Below are 14,911 nucleotides of genomic sequence, written 5' to 3'. Positions count from 1 at the left end.
ACCCAGAACCCTTCAGTCCGCAGGCCAATGCTCTATCCACCTAGCCAAACTGGTTAGGGCCACAATTATTTCTTTTTAAAGCTCAATCATTGTTCTCCCAACTTTCCACTTTGCTGCTATCACTAACCTTCTCAGGACCCATGGGGACTTACTGTACATATCTATATATATAAAAGCCTAAGCAACTGGCCAACCAGCTGACCAGCCGGTAGCTATAACGCACAGTACCCACCAGGGGGCAGGCACTCAATGCACAGGCATGGAAACATGGAACAGACTGATGAATCTCAGAGGGAAGGGGACAGGGAGAGGGCGGGAAGAGATTAACCAAAGATCTTATATGCATACTAGAGGCCCAGTGCACGGATTTGTGCACCGGTGGAGACCCTCGGCCTGGCCTACGGGGATCGGGCTGAAACCAGCTCTCCAACATCCATCGAGGGGTTCCGGATTGCGAGAGGGCACAGGCCAGGCCGAGGGACCCCACCTGAGCCTCTAGTTTAATAACAATAAGCAGCAACAAAAGCAAAAAAAAAAAAAATACATGAAAATATTCACAGCACAATTTCCTGAGTTGTTAACAACTTGAGGTTTAGTGTAAACTAACGCATACTCATGCATTCTCTCCTTTGTTGTCTGAGGGATGAGTGACTAATCATACAGGTATCAGCATGAAAAGCTGTTGGGTTGAGAATTGAAGTTTTGTTCCACAATCGAGACATTTTTTTCCTATGAACAACTTGGTCAAGAACCAAAATGTTCAAGATGGATATGTTTGCGAACTGAGGTTTGACTCTAAATACTCAGAAAATGAGGACCCTCTGGGTGATAGCCACATCCAGAGAGGGAAGCTTTTAATCTGTTCAGGGGTGTCAGAGGGCTTTACAGATGAAGTGACCCTTGAAATGGGTTCTGAGGGATGAGTAGGAGTTTCCCAATTCTATTGGGGTTGGCAGGGTATTCCAAGCAAAGAGATTAAAAAGAGAACTTCACAAAGTCAGACATGATTAGAGTCATGGGTAGGAGCTGAAGGAGTGGTAGAGAAAGTGGCTGAGAAACCTGGCAGAGGAGAAATGCAAACTGTCCTTCTTTGAAGTCCTTAAAAGTATCAAGGTGCCAGCTGATGCAAACAACAAAACCCAGATTCAAGCCAGCTTAAACAAGAGTTAGTAGCCCACATGACAGGAAGTTCAGCGCTAAGGCAGGCCCTAGGGTGGTTGGTTAATTGGAGCATTCATTGTGGAGCCAGGGCCTATCCATCTTTGCTCCCCTGGCCCAGCATCAGCAAGGGCTTTGCAGGGTCCCCTCTGCTCACTGCTGCTGAAGTGCTCCACGCCTCTCTGCACCTCCTTTGTGGCTGGTCAGAGCTGAGTGCTTTCCTACAGCTTTCCCCCTAAAAGCAAGACATTTTCCCAAACACCCTCTGCCACTTGACTTCCCTATTCTTGAATCTAACACTGATGGGGAGGTGGGAGGGCCCCCCACAGATCAGTCAGACCCAAGGCTGGGGTACACAGCCAGTTTGGGAAGCTGTGGACACCTGAACAAAGTGGAGTTTCATCAGTGAAGACATGAGTTGGCTCTTCATGAGGTGAAAAGTCACTGAAATGCTTTAAGCAGGGTCATCCTGGCAGCTATGCCAGAAAGATTTCAGCAGGGTCAGCCCAGAAGCAGGAGCCCTGGCAGGAAAGGGCTGGAAATGCGGCAGGGAGGAGGGCTGTCATCCTGAGGATGCCATGTTTCCTCAGCGCAGCCTGACATGGTCTGTCTTCCAGCAGCATTCACCCATTCTTGCCGAGCACATGCCCTCTTCACTGGTCTCCAGCCACATAAGCCTTCCTTAGGTCCCTGCCTTCCTGCTGATATCCTGCCTGGAATACTCTAGTCCACCTACTCTTCTCCCCTTTGCCTGGTCACCTCCTTCTTAGCCTTTAGATCTCAGCTCTACTGCCACCTCCCAGAAGGTCTTATTACTGTCATTAATCACCAGCACCCTATGCTTTCCCCTAGCACACAATTGAAATTGATTGTGTAAATAATTGTGTTAGTAATTAGTTCTGCAGTTACTCATTAGTATCAGATTGTAAAATCCATGAGAGCAGGGACCTCCTCTGTCTTGGTCACCACTGTGTCCCCAGTGCTGAAAATGGCAGTGGTTCACATATTAGGTGCTCAGTAAGTCCTGAGTGGAAGAACAGACACACATCTAGTTATATGTGACTAGAGCAGCTGTGGGCAAACTACGGCCCGCGGGCCGGATCCGGCCCGTTCGGCTGTTCTATCCGGCCCGAGGAGCCGAAAGAGCGGAGGGTTCTCTTGCTCTCCCCTCCGCTCCTTTACTTTGAATTTATATTAGTTCACACAAACACTCCATCCATGCTTTTGTTCAGGCCCTCCAGTCCAGTTTAAGAACCCATTGTGGCCCTAACCGGTTTGGCTTAGTGGATAGAGCGTCGGCCTGCGGACTCAAGGGTCCCGGGTTCGATTCCGGTCAAGGGCATGTACCTTGGTTGCAGGCACATCCCCAGTGGGGAGTGTGCAGGAGGCAGCTGATCGATGTTTCTCTCTCATCGATGTTTCTAACTCTCTGTCCCTCTCCCTTCCTCTCTGTGAAAAATCAATAAAATATATTAAAAAAAAAAAAAAAAGAACCCATTGTGGCCCTTGAGTCAAAAAGTTTGCCCACCCCTGGACTAGAGGCTCGGTGCACGAATTTGTGCATGGGTGGGGTCCCTCAGCCTGACTGGTGATCCGGGCCTACAAAGGGGGCTGGCCGGCCAGGAGGAGGGACCGCGGGAGGTTGGCAAGCTGCAGGAGGTTGGCTGTGGGAGTGCACTGACCGTCAGGGGGCAGCTCCTGCATTGAGCATCTGCCCCTGGTGGTCAGTGCATGTCATAGCAACTGGTCAACAGGTCATTCAGTCATTCAATCGCTTAGGCTCTTATATATATAGACTAGAGGCCCAGTGCATGAAATTAGTGCACTTGTGGGATCGGGCCTAAACCGGTAGCTGGACATCCCACTCACAACCCAGGACTGCTGGCTCCCAACCGCTCGCCTGCCTGCCAGCCTGATCACCCCCTAACCACTCCTCTGCCAGCCTGATCGACACCTAACTGTTCCCTTGCCAGCCTGAATGCCCCCAATGCCCTCCCCTGCAGGCCTGGTCACCCCCAACTGCCCTCCCCTGCAGGCCTGGTGCCCTCCAACCGCCCTCCCCTGCCAGCTTTGTTGCCCCTAACTGCCGTTCCCTGCAGGCCTGGTCACCCCCAACTACCCTCCCCTGCCAACCTGGTCGCCCCTAACTGCCCTCCCCTGCAGGCCTGGTCACCCCCAACTGCCCTCCCCTGCAGGCCTGGTCATCCCTAACTGCCGCCCTCCCCTGCTTGCCTGGTTGCCCCCAACTGCCCTCCCCTGCAGGCCTGGTCACCCCCAACTGCCCTTCCCTGCAGGCCTGGTCGCCCCCAACTGCCTTCCCCTGCTGGCCTGATCGCCCACAACTACCCTCCCCTGCCGGCCATCTTGTGGGCATCCAACTTTGACCACATGGGGGTGGCCATCTTTGACCACATGGTGGTGGCCATCTTGTGCGAGAGTGTGAGGGTTAATTTGCATATTACCTCTTTATTATATAGGATCGTCAGGATGTGTGGCCCATGTGCTGGCTCCAGCAAAGTCATCATGTCTAGGTAGGATACTGTTTTGCAGTGTTCAGGAACAACTATTTATGTTTACTATTTTCTGTAGTGAAACAGGATATGGATACGAATGTTGTTAATTTATTTTTAAATATTTTTTATTGATTTTTAGAGAGAGAGGAAAAGAGAGGGAGAGAGAAACATGGATGTGAGAGTAAAACATTGGTTGGCTACCTCCTTCACAGATCCTTCCTACCAGGAACTGAGCCCACAAACTGGGCATGTGCCCTGACCAGGAATCAAACCTGCAACCTTTTGGTGCACAGGATGTCACCCAACCAACTGAGCCACACTGGGCCAAATTTTTTTTTTTTAATAAATTTTATTGATTTTTTACAGAGAGGAAGGGAGAGGGATAGAGAGTTAGAAACATCGATGAGAGAGAAACATCGATCAGCTGCCTCTTGCACACCCCCCACTGGGGATGTGCCCACAACCAAGGTACATGCCCTTGACTGGAATCGAACCTGGGACCCTTCAGTCCGCAGGCCGACGCTCTATCCACTGAGCCAAACCGGTCAGGGCTGTTTTTTTTTTAATTTGGAAGGCAGTATAAGTTTGGCTTGGGGAGCTCCAGATTATCCTTCATATCTGGGCAAAATGTTGGGGTCACAATCTTTCCTACCGGGCTGAAGTCCTGCAGCTCTGCACAAGTGTCTGTGCCTTTTCCCACCCCTTCCCCAATCCTGACTGCAGTAGGACAGGCCTATTGTTTATGGTGAACAGCACCAGATGTTATGGTGAACTTAGACCGTGGTCCTTGACTTTGGCTAAGAAAGAGTTCACAGGAAAGAACTTAAATACAAGAGAAAGTTTATTTAGAAAGTCACAGAGCCCTGGCTGGGTAGCTCAGTTGGTTTGAGTGTTGTCTGATACACCAAGGTTCTGAGTTTGATCTGCGGTCAGGGCCCATACAAGAGTCAACCAATGAATGCATAAATAAGTGGAACAACAAATCAATATTTCTCTCTATCCCTTTCTCTATCTCTAAAATAAATTTTAAAAATAAGTAAAGTAAAAGGTCTCCCTTAAAAAAAAAAAAAGTCACAGAGGTAGAAGTGAGACATAGAAGAAGGGAGCCAGCTGGGCTGTGTGGACTCAGAAAACAAATTACAGGGGCAAATGAAGGGCCCTTGGAGCTTAGGAAAAAGAAAGCATGCCTGGGAGAAGAGAAGGGGGAAGGAGAGGGGAAAGGCACGCACGATCCAGAGGCAGTGCTCCTGGGGAAAGAAGGGGGTGGGAAAAGGCACAGACACTTGAGAGGGAGACAGACAGACAGAGAGAGACAGACAGAAAGACAGATTGTGTGTGAACATGGGGTACTTCATTTTAGGGGGTTTTATTTCTTTTCCAAAGGTGGGGATTTTAAGAGAGGCACTCAAAAGAATATTCATCAGCCCGGCTTGTGTAGCTCAGTGGTTGAGTGTCAACCCATGAACCAAGAGGTCCTTGGTTTCATTCTGGTCAGGGCATATGCTCGGGATTTGGGTTCTAACCCCAGTAGGGGGCATGCAGGAGTCAGCCATTTGATGGTTCTCTCCATCGATGTTACTATCTCTCTATCCCTCTTCCTTCCTCTCTCTCTAAAATCAATCAAAACATATGTTTTTTTAAAAAAACAATATTCATCAGCTTTCCAGGTCTTCTTTCATGGCCATGGTCTCCACTGATAGGTCAGCACTGGCAGTGGGGGTGTCATTAGTCATTGCAGCTGGTCCTGATGTCAGTCATGGCTTCACTTAGCTCTCCCTGGTTTTGCTGCTTTTCTGGACCTGAAACACAACTGAGGCCTAAATGTTATCTCTAGTTTAACCAAAACTCTGTCAACAGCCCCAGGCTTTGTTCCTAAGATTACTTGATGTGGGTCATATGAGAATTGTGAGAATAAACTACTAATCTTTTCTGTCAAAGAAGGGAGTTTTAAGCAGCTGCCATTCTGAAATGACAAATGTCAATCCCTCCCTGTCCTTTGAATTAGCCAATCACACAAGAATGTGAACCTAAGCTCTGACCAATCAAGAGTGAGGGACAGACAGCAAGCATCAAGGATAAAACCCGAGCATAAATAAGTGGAACAACAAATCAATGTTTCTCTCTCTCCCTTTCTCTCTCTAAAATCAATTTTAAAAATAAATAAAATAAAAGGTCTTCCTTAAAGACTGCATAATGTGCTTTGCTTACCAGACCCTGTGTTGGCTACACACCCTCCTGCAGAAGTAAAGGTATTGCCTTGCTCTCTGCTCCTGAGTATCCTTCGTGTTCTACCAGGACCGCTAAATCTGGGGCTCATGTTCTTTCTAATAGTCAGAATCTCTTTGTCCTGAGGGCTTCATGCTTAAGGGAGTGGTTGTGCAGACTTGTATGGAAATCTATGAGCCTATTCTTCTCCAGCCCCCTTACTGCTCCTCCAAGGGGGTCTGCCACATGACTAGCGATGTGCCAGGGGAGGAAAGGTCACCCTGAGGGCCAGGTCCCACCCTACAATTTCCCAGTTTTGCCCCTTGCTAGGCAGCCCAGCTTTCCACCCTGGTGACCTGCATCTGGCCCACCGTTCCTGCTCTGTTCATGCCCATCTGACGCCTACTCTATCACGGAAAACACACCATCCTCACCATCTGGGAAGGAGACAGCCCACGGCCCATACACACAAATGGAAAGCAGAGAACCTGGCAGGAAGGGCTGTGCAAGTGTAACCGGACAAACAATGGGTCCGTGCTGCCTGTCACTACTCGAGCCAATGAAGCAGAGACAGGGTTGAATCATACATGAGCATTGATTCCAGTCCTGCCGGCAGCATGGGAGAGCAGCAGGTCAGCTACAGAAACCTGCCCTGCCCCCACCGTAAGCCGGCTGCTTATGTAGTAAAAGTACAAAGGAAAGTAGGCAAAAGGGCAGTGTACAGATAGATATGCAGAAGGAATAGGATCTTCAAAGGGCAGAGTGATGTGCAAGGGCTGGGTTACAAGGGAAATAGCCAAAGGGAGTGCCAGGTGGGCAGTTCACAGGTGAGCAGGCTGGAGGTCTGCAAAGGCCTGCGGGGGTGCCAAAGGGCTGGGACCTTCAAAGGCTGGCGACTGGTTTCTGCAGCAAACTTGCTCATCTTTCCATGATAACGGGCAGCTCCAAATGGGGAGGAAGGCTGCATCTCCAGGTGAGCTCCAGCCAGGGAAGACGTGCCTTCTTTAATCAGAACAAAGCAATCATGGTAGCAGAGCATGATTAATATTTCTTTCAATACTAGCCGGTTCCCCAAACTCTACTGCTGCCCCCTTTCACAACAGGGCAGCTAGGAAGGCCTCAGGGGGTGACAATGTAGTTCTGTCTGAAGCCAAAGCATATACACCCAACCAACACCCTGAACTCTTGAACCACTTCCTTAACATCCACTTACCCTTTAGCCTTTCATTTGTGGTCCCCAGGAGACAGGCCAGTAAGCCAGAATGAATAAACAAACAGCAGTTTGTAGCCATCTATAAAATCCTATCTTCCCTAAACCAGGCCGCTTAAGCTGAAGAGCAAATGCTTTGCACTTCTCCCCAACCAGAGGATAAATAGCTCAAATCTCTGACTTAGGGAGATAGATAGCAGAAATCCAATTAGTGCCATTTGCCAGCCACACCAAGGACAGATGAACTTAAGGGAATGTGGACTGAAAAGGGGCCACCTGCTAACCTGACAAGCTCAAGGGAGGCCAGCCTGGCAGCCTTGCAAACTCAGACTTAAAGTAACTGTTGTATCGCAAATCAGCGAGCTGGACAAGACGCCTTAATGAGCCAATTAGTTAGGAGTCATTTTTATTGCGTGCAGGTTCAGAGCAGATTACCTCTGTCAAATTCTGAACAAACACAAGTAGGAGTATTTTCTTTTTATACCCTTCTAGTTCTTTGTGTAAGTTGTTTTTGTAGACAGCTTGTAACCTTGAATACATATCATATCTAGCAAACACCTGCCATATCTATACAGACAACTTGTAATCTTGAGTATCATATCATATCTATACAGACACCTGTAACCTTGAGTACATATCTATACAGACACCTGGCATCAGTATCATCGTATCAGTCCCTTACGTTAGATGGCTAGCTTGCAAGGTCAGACGATTAAGTTTATCTCTTCTGTTATTCAAGCTAAAAAACACAGTTATTTTACAGTCTAAAAATAACAGAATTTCAAAACAGCAGAGAATTCTAAAACAGCAGTTTCAAACAGCAGTTTTCCCTAAGGAGGGATCATTACCATACTTCATAACCACAAAGGATGGTCTGAAATTAACACCTTTTAATTGAAAGCAGTTTATGGAGCCTAGTAAGTCCTAGGCTAGAATCTTCCCTGACAAAAGCTAATCTTTAACTGAGCCTGTCTATTGTCTTTTGCATCTAAGATAAAACACCTTTGGAATGTCAGGGTAACTTCCCCTTTTTCTGGACCCCTCAGGGCACAACCAATGCATCAGAGCAGAGACTACAAATCCTGTTATTTGTTGCCTTTTAACTGTCCTGTACCCACCTATGTAAAAGATGTATCATTTTATTTTTTATCCAATCTCAGATATTTCCCCGCTTTGCTTTCCCCCACCTCTATAATCCATCACCAATGAATTTCAAGTTATCCCACTTGCAGCTTCACCAGCGCTTTTTTCTTTTTCCTTCTCTCTCTCTTTTTGTTAATCCTCCCTCACCCAAGGATATTTTTTCTGTTCATTTTTTTAGAGAGGGGGAGGGAGGGAGAAACAGAGGAGAGAGAGAAACAGGGATGTGATAGAGACCTCCCACAAACACCATGACCTAAGCCAGGGAACGAACGTGCAACCCAAATGCATGCCTTTGGGAATCAAACCCCGTGACCCTTCAGTGGCAGACACTCTACCACTGAGACACACTGGCCAGGGCTGCAGCTTCACCTTTGATTGTAATCCTATATAATAAAGAGGGAATATGCAAATTTTTGGTTTTTTTTTTAAACTTTTTTAAAAAATATATTTTATTGATATTTTACAGAGAGGAAGGGAGAGGGATAGAGAGCTAGAAACATCGATGAGAGAGGAACATCGATCAGCTGCCTCCTGCACACCTCCCACGAAGGATGTGCCCGCAACCAATGTACATGCCCTTGACCGGAATCAAACCCGGGACCCTTGAGTCCGCAGGCCGATGCTCTATCCACTGAGCCAAACCGGTTTCGGCCAACTTTTTTGTTTTTAATCCCTCTCATAGATGAGGAAATGAAGCTCATACAAATTAAGTCGAGTGCCCAAGGGGTGCCAGCTAATAAATGGTGAATGCAGAATTTGAATCCAGGTCTGTGTACCTATAAGAGGTCTCACTTTTAACTGCTAGACCCCCGTCTTCTATCTTGGGGACCACTGGTTTTGTGGTGGCCTTGCATTAATTAGCTGGAGGTCACACACATAATCGGTTGAAATGAGTCTGCCTGATCCTAGGGGAGCTGTGCTGTCCTGTGCTGTCTCCTGTGCTTGGAGGTGCAGGTGAGCTCATTGTGCAGACAGGGCTGTGGGCTAACCCTAAGCAGGCAGGATAAGGGGAAATAACAGCCGTGGGAAAATTGTTCATTTTAAGTTGTTAGTCAAGAATGACCCTATGTAATAAAGAGGGAATATGCAAATTGACCAGCAGTCCATCACAAAGATGGCTGCACCCACAGCTGAGGCCAAGTTCCCATAATGAGCCTTAATGAGCAATCAGCAGGAACCTGAGGCTATGCCCTCCCCCAACCCTGTGGGGCTTGACAGGGGACCTCAGGCCCCACCCCCTGCCCCGGTGCCAGGCCAGGGGACCTGAGGCCACACCCCCCCACCTGGTGGGGCTTGACGGGGGACCTCAAGGTACACCCCCAGTGCTGGATTGGGGGAACTCAGGCCGTGCCCCCGCCAAGTGGGGCTTGACGGGGGACCTGAGGCTGCACCCCCCTGCCAGTGGGGCTTGACGGGGGACCTGAGATTGCACCCCCCTCCCGGTGCTGGGCCGGGGGACCTGAGGCTGCGCCCCCCACCTGGCGGGGCTTGATGGGGGACCTCAGGCCATGCCCCCCACCCAGTGGGGCTTGACCGGGGATTTCAGGCCATGTCCCCCACCTGGTGGGGCTTGATGGAGGACCTCAAGACATGCCCCCACCCCGGTCTGGGCTGGGGGACCTGAGTCTATGCCCCCTGCCCAGCAGGGCCAGGTCTAGATCTAGCCCAATGAGGGGGGGTGCAGGCTGGGTCTGGGTCTCACGTAATTTTGAGGTGCATGTGGGTGGGTGGAGACTTGACTCTGGGTCCAGTGGTGAGCCCCAGACTCTGACAGGAGGAAGGTTTTCATATACATTTTACTAATTTTCTTTCATCTCTGACACTTCTATTATAGAGAAAGGGCAAATAGCAATATTAAATTATTTCTTCTAATTAATCCCCTTTTAATGTGCACGAATTTCATGCACCGGGTCACTAGTGTATAAAATAAGATGCAAAACTGCCACTCTTAGGAGCATTATTTCAATCAGTTGAGATTTTGCTTTCTGGCAATTGTCAACAGTTTGGTTCAAATAAACTAATAAAAATTATTTACGGGTTTGAATGCTTTTTACGTTGATAGTAATAAATCTCATTTTGGCACATCAACTTAAAAGTGATGACTGTTCCATTGAGATCCTCCCTTAAGACCTTCCCTAAACTCCCTTGCCTTTAAAAGCCCATCAAAACCAGCACACTTTCCTCTTTCCATTCCCCTCTTCTTCCCCCACAGGCATGCATATCCTAAACTCTAAGGGACCCCATCCATGAGGCTTGCAATCAGGGCAGCACAGTTCATCCTGGGCAAACTGCCTGAACCTGTCTCCAAGGCACCTTTTCTCTGACTTCTTAGTGAGCAAAAGCAGCACAGCTTCGGCTCATTTCCCTGCCTAGTCCCTCTCCTGTTACTTCTTATATCCTAGGCCCTTCCTTGTTTCACTGCCTCAGCTTTTTTTTTTTTTTCCAGTTAGAAACATTTTATTTAAATGTGCCAAATAAAAACCCACATTTTCAAACCATAAGATGTTAATACATTCAACAGAAATTTATATTATCTTACTGCTGTGATGAATTTATAGAATAATAATCCAGATCCATTTTGATTAGATGGTTGAAATAACCTTCCTAGGTTACATTTTATAAACATCACAAATCCCTTATAATAATGTTAACAAAATAACTTTTCCCTGAAAGGTGAACTTGAGAACTTCAGTCCACTCTTTTAGGACTTGTAATTCTCAGACTTCCTGATGGGGAACGATTGCTTCTTGGTTGTGAAATAGACTTGGGTCTTGATCTTGACCTTGACCATGATCGATCCTTTTATAGAGCCAGATCTAGATTGTCTGAATGAAGCTGATCATGATCTATGAAGAACTACAGATCTTGATTGTCGAGGAGATGCTAATCTTTTATTTTTTTTTAATTGATATTTTACAGAGAGGAAGGGAGAGGGAGAGAAAGCTAGAAACATCAATGAGAGAGAAACATCGATCAGCTGCCTCCTGCACACCTCCCACTGGGGATGTGCCCGCAACCAAGGTACATGCCCTTGACCGGAATCGAACCTGGGACCCTTCAGTCCGCAGGCCGACGTTCTATCCACTGAGCCAAACCAGTTTCGGCGAGGAGATGCTAATCTTGACCTCCTTCCCCTGCTCCTGCTTTGTGAGTGAGAATATCGTCTACCTCTGGATCTCAAATGTGATCTAGACCAGCTATGGGCAAACTACGGCCCACGGGCTGGATCCGGCCCGTTTGGCTGTTCTACCCGGCCCGCGGAGCCGAAAGAGCGGAGGGTTCTCTTGCTCTCCCCTCCGCTCCTTTACTTTGAATTTATATTAGTTTACACAAACACTCCATCCATGCTTTTGTTCCGGCCCTCCGGTCCAGTTTAAGAACTCATTGTGGCCCTCGAGTCAAAAAGTTTGCCCACCCCTGATCTAGACCATGACCTGGTTCTTCTTCACTGGGTATAGCAATGACAATCATAAGCATAATATCCCTTTTCGCCACACTCATAGCATCTATCATTTGGATCAAAGGGATGTCTGCCCAGGGCTGACCAGTAGACCCTGAGTGACGGATGAATGATTACTCTGACACATGTTTCTGTGAAAGAGAGGGCTAAGGGACTGCCTGGCTAGAGGGACCAACAGCCCCGTTCACCTGCTTCTTCAGGCTTTTATTGTAACAGCAGTTTGAGATAAGATTTAACTTTTGGATACAATTAGTAGGGTAAGTAATCTTGGGAGGACACATGTGTCTGCAATGTCCTTTAAGCAAGGACACCTATGTTTAAGCATAAAGATTCCGGTAAACACCTGAGGGTCTGCATGTGCACAGACTTGTTTGGAAAGGTCAAGGAACAATTAGGGACAGTTGCCTTCAGCCAACTCCCCTAGGTCAGAATTCCAATAAACAGGGGTAGCCTTTCAGCCAACTTTGCTAGGTCAGAATTTCCTCCTTACTAACTTTCCAACCAAGTCTCCTGTGCTCCTCCATAGATGTCAGGCAGGTGGCCTATTAAAACAAGATCTCCCGAGGCATCCCTGTTGATAGTTCAACCCTCACTCGGGAACCACAAATCACTTTGCCATCCAGGCCACGAACTGCATCTTCTGCATCTCTAGGCTCTTCAAATTCCACAAAGGCATATCCTGAAAGATTTCTTAAAGGGGCCATAATAACTGAAAGCCCTTTCTATTCTTTTTTGTTTTTTAAATTTTTATTTATTTTTTTTTTTTAGAGAGAGGAAGGCAGAGGGATAGAGAGTTAGAAACATCGATCAGCTGCCTCCTGCACACCTCCCAGTGGGGATGTGCTCGCAACCAAGGTACATGCCCTTGACCGGAATTGAACCTGGAACCTTTCAGTCCATAGGCTGACGCTCTATCCACTGAGGCAAACCAGCCAGGGCTGAAAGCCCTTTCTAACTCTCTTTTGCCAGCACCAGTTCCCAGGTTACCAACATACACCTTGGTTTCTCCTCCGTACCGCCATAGTGCGACATCATGACTGGCCCACGAGGTAGTCTCAACCAGCTCGCAATGCCCAAGATATGAGTAACACAAAAAGCTGCAAAGACCTAACACACCAACAGTCCCAGCGGCACTACCTCACTGCCTCAGCTTTAATAAACATCCTCTAAAAATCACCTGGACTCAAATATTGTGAAATCTTTCCTGCACACAGTCAAGAACCCACACACTAGTAGCCAACCCACTCAGGGCCAGCTCCCCTTTTTGGTAACAACCAGACCACAGCAACATCAGCATTGCCTGGGGACTAATTAGAAACACAGATTCCTGGCCTCACCCCAGACACACCTGCTGAATCAGAAACTGTGGGTGGAGGACTGCATTCTGAGTTTTAACAAGCCCTCCTGGTGGAATCACAATACTGAATGTCGAAGTATACTACAACGCCATTGTAATCAAAACAGTCTTGTACTGGCACAAGAACAGGCATATAGACCAATGGAACAGAACAGAGACCCCAGAAATCAGCCCATGCCAATATGGCCAATTAATATTTGACAAAGGAGGCAAGAGCATACAACAGAGTAAAGACAGTCTCTTTAATAAATGGTGTTGGGAAAATTGGACAGGTACATGGAAAAAAAATGAAATTAAACCTCCAACTTACACCATGCACAGGAATAAACTCAAAATGAATAAAATACTTAAATGTAAGTCATGAAACCATAAAAATCCTAGAAGAAAACAGGCAGTAGAATCTCAGACATCTTACGTAGCAGGATTTTCACCGATATATCTCCTAGGGCAAGGGAAACGAGGAAATAAACAAATGGGATTGCATCAAACTAAAAAACTTTTGCACAGCAAAAGAAGCCATCCTCAAAATGCAAAGGGAACCCATTGTATTGGAGCACATATTTGTCAATGATACACCTGATAAGGGGTTAATTTCCAAAATATATAAAGACTCATACAATTCAACACCAGGAAGACAAACAATACAATTTAAAAAATAGGCAAAGGACCTGAATAGACACTTCTCCAAAGAGGACACACAGATGGCCAACAGATATGAAAAAAATGCTCAACTTACTAATCAGAGAGATGCAAAATAAAACTGCAATGACTTATCACCTCACACCTGTCAGAATGACTACCATTAACAAATCAGCAAGCAATAAGTGCTGGCAAGTATGTGTGGAAAAGGGAACCCTAGCACACTGCTGGTGGGAATGCAGACTGGGGCAGCCACTGTGGAAAACGGTATGGAATTTCCTCAAAAAATTAAAAGTGGAACTGCCATTTGACCCAGCAATCTCACCTATCAGTGGTCAAGATGGTGGCGTAGATAAATGCAGTACTCACTGCCTCCCACAACCACATCACAACTTACAACTAAAATACAGAAAAACCGTCATTCAGAACCACCTGGAATCTAGCTGAATGGAAGTCCTACAACTAGGGAATTAGAGAAGTACATGGAGATTGGTAGAGGGGCAGAGACTTGAGAAAGAATTGAGGAACCAGCTGGCCTCACTCCCATGTGTGGCAGTTTAAAATAAGGAGGGATAGCCCTCATTGGTTTGGCTTGGTGGAGAGAGCATCCGCCTGCAAACTGAAGGGTTCCGGGTTCGATCCTGTTCAAGGACACATACCTTGGTTGTAGGCTCAATCCCTGGCCCCAGTCAGGGTGTGTGCAGGAGGCAACCAATTGATGTCTCTCACATTGAATATATTTCTCTCTCTTGTCTCTCCTCCTTCCCACTCTCTCTAAAAATCAATGGAAAAATACCTCCACCTGGCCGGTGGTGCTCAATGGTTGAGTGCTGACCTACGAACCAGGAAATCACAGGCTCGATTCCTGGTTGGGGTTGGGGCACATGTCAGGATTATGGGCTCTATCCCCAGTACGGGGCATTGCAGGAGGCAGCCAATCAATGATTCTCTCTCATCGTTGATGTTTCTATCTCTCTCTCCCTCTCCTTTCCTCCCTGAAAACAAATTAAAAAAAGAAAAATATCCGGGAGAGAAACCAAGATGGCGGCATACGTAAACACCTGAACTTGCTGCCACACAACCACTTCAAAACTACAACTGAAAGACAAAATGGACATCATCCAGAACCACAGGACGGCTGGCTAAGTGGAAATTCTACAACTAGGAGGGAAGAGAAAAGCACACTGAGACTCAGAGGAGCTGCAGAAGTAAAGTGCAGAGGTAAG

General features: G+C 47.2%; 1 pseudogene across 1 annotated transcript; it reads right to left on the bottom strand.

Moving 5' to 3' along the window:
- Window positions 1–10,917: 10,917 nt before the first annotated feature.
- Window positions 10,918–14,072, bottom strand: LOC308252657 (serine/arginine-rich splicing factor 7-like; annotated as a pseudogene). The gene is made up of 6 exons: window positions 14,011–14,072; window positions 12,609–12,726; window positions 12,220–12,411; window positions 11,679–11,759; window positions 11,325–11,426; window positions 10,918–11,093 (listed from the first exon to the last, which is right to left on the bottom strand). The product of its transcript is annotated as a serine/arginine-rich splicing factor 7-like (transcript).
- Window positions 14,073–14,911: the final 839 nt, after the last annotated feature.

This window comes from Plecotus auritus (assembly GCF_963455305.1).
Source record: "Plecotus auritus genome assembly, chromosome: 7".
Lineage (NCBI taxonomy): Eukaryota > Metazoa > Chordata > Mammalia > Chiroptera > Vespertilionidae > Plecotus > Plecotus auritus.
The sequence above is the reverse complement of the archived record's forward strand: the minus strand, read 5'-3'. Positions and strand labels throughout refer to the sequence as shown.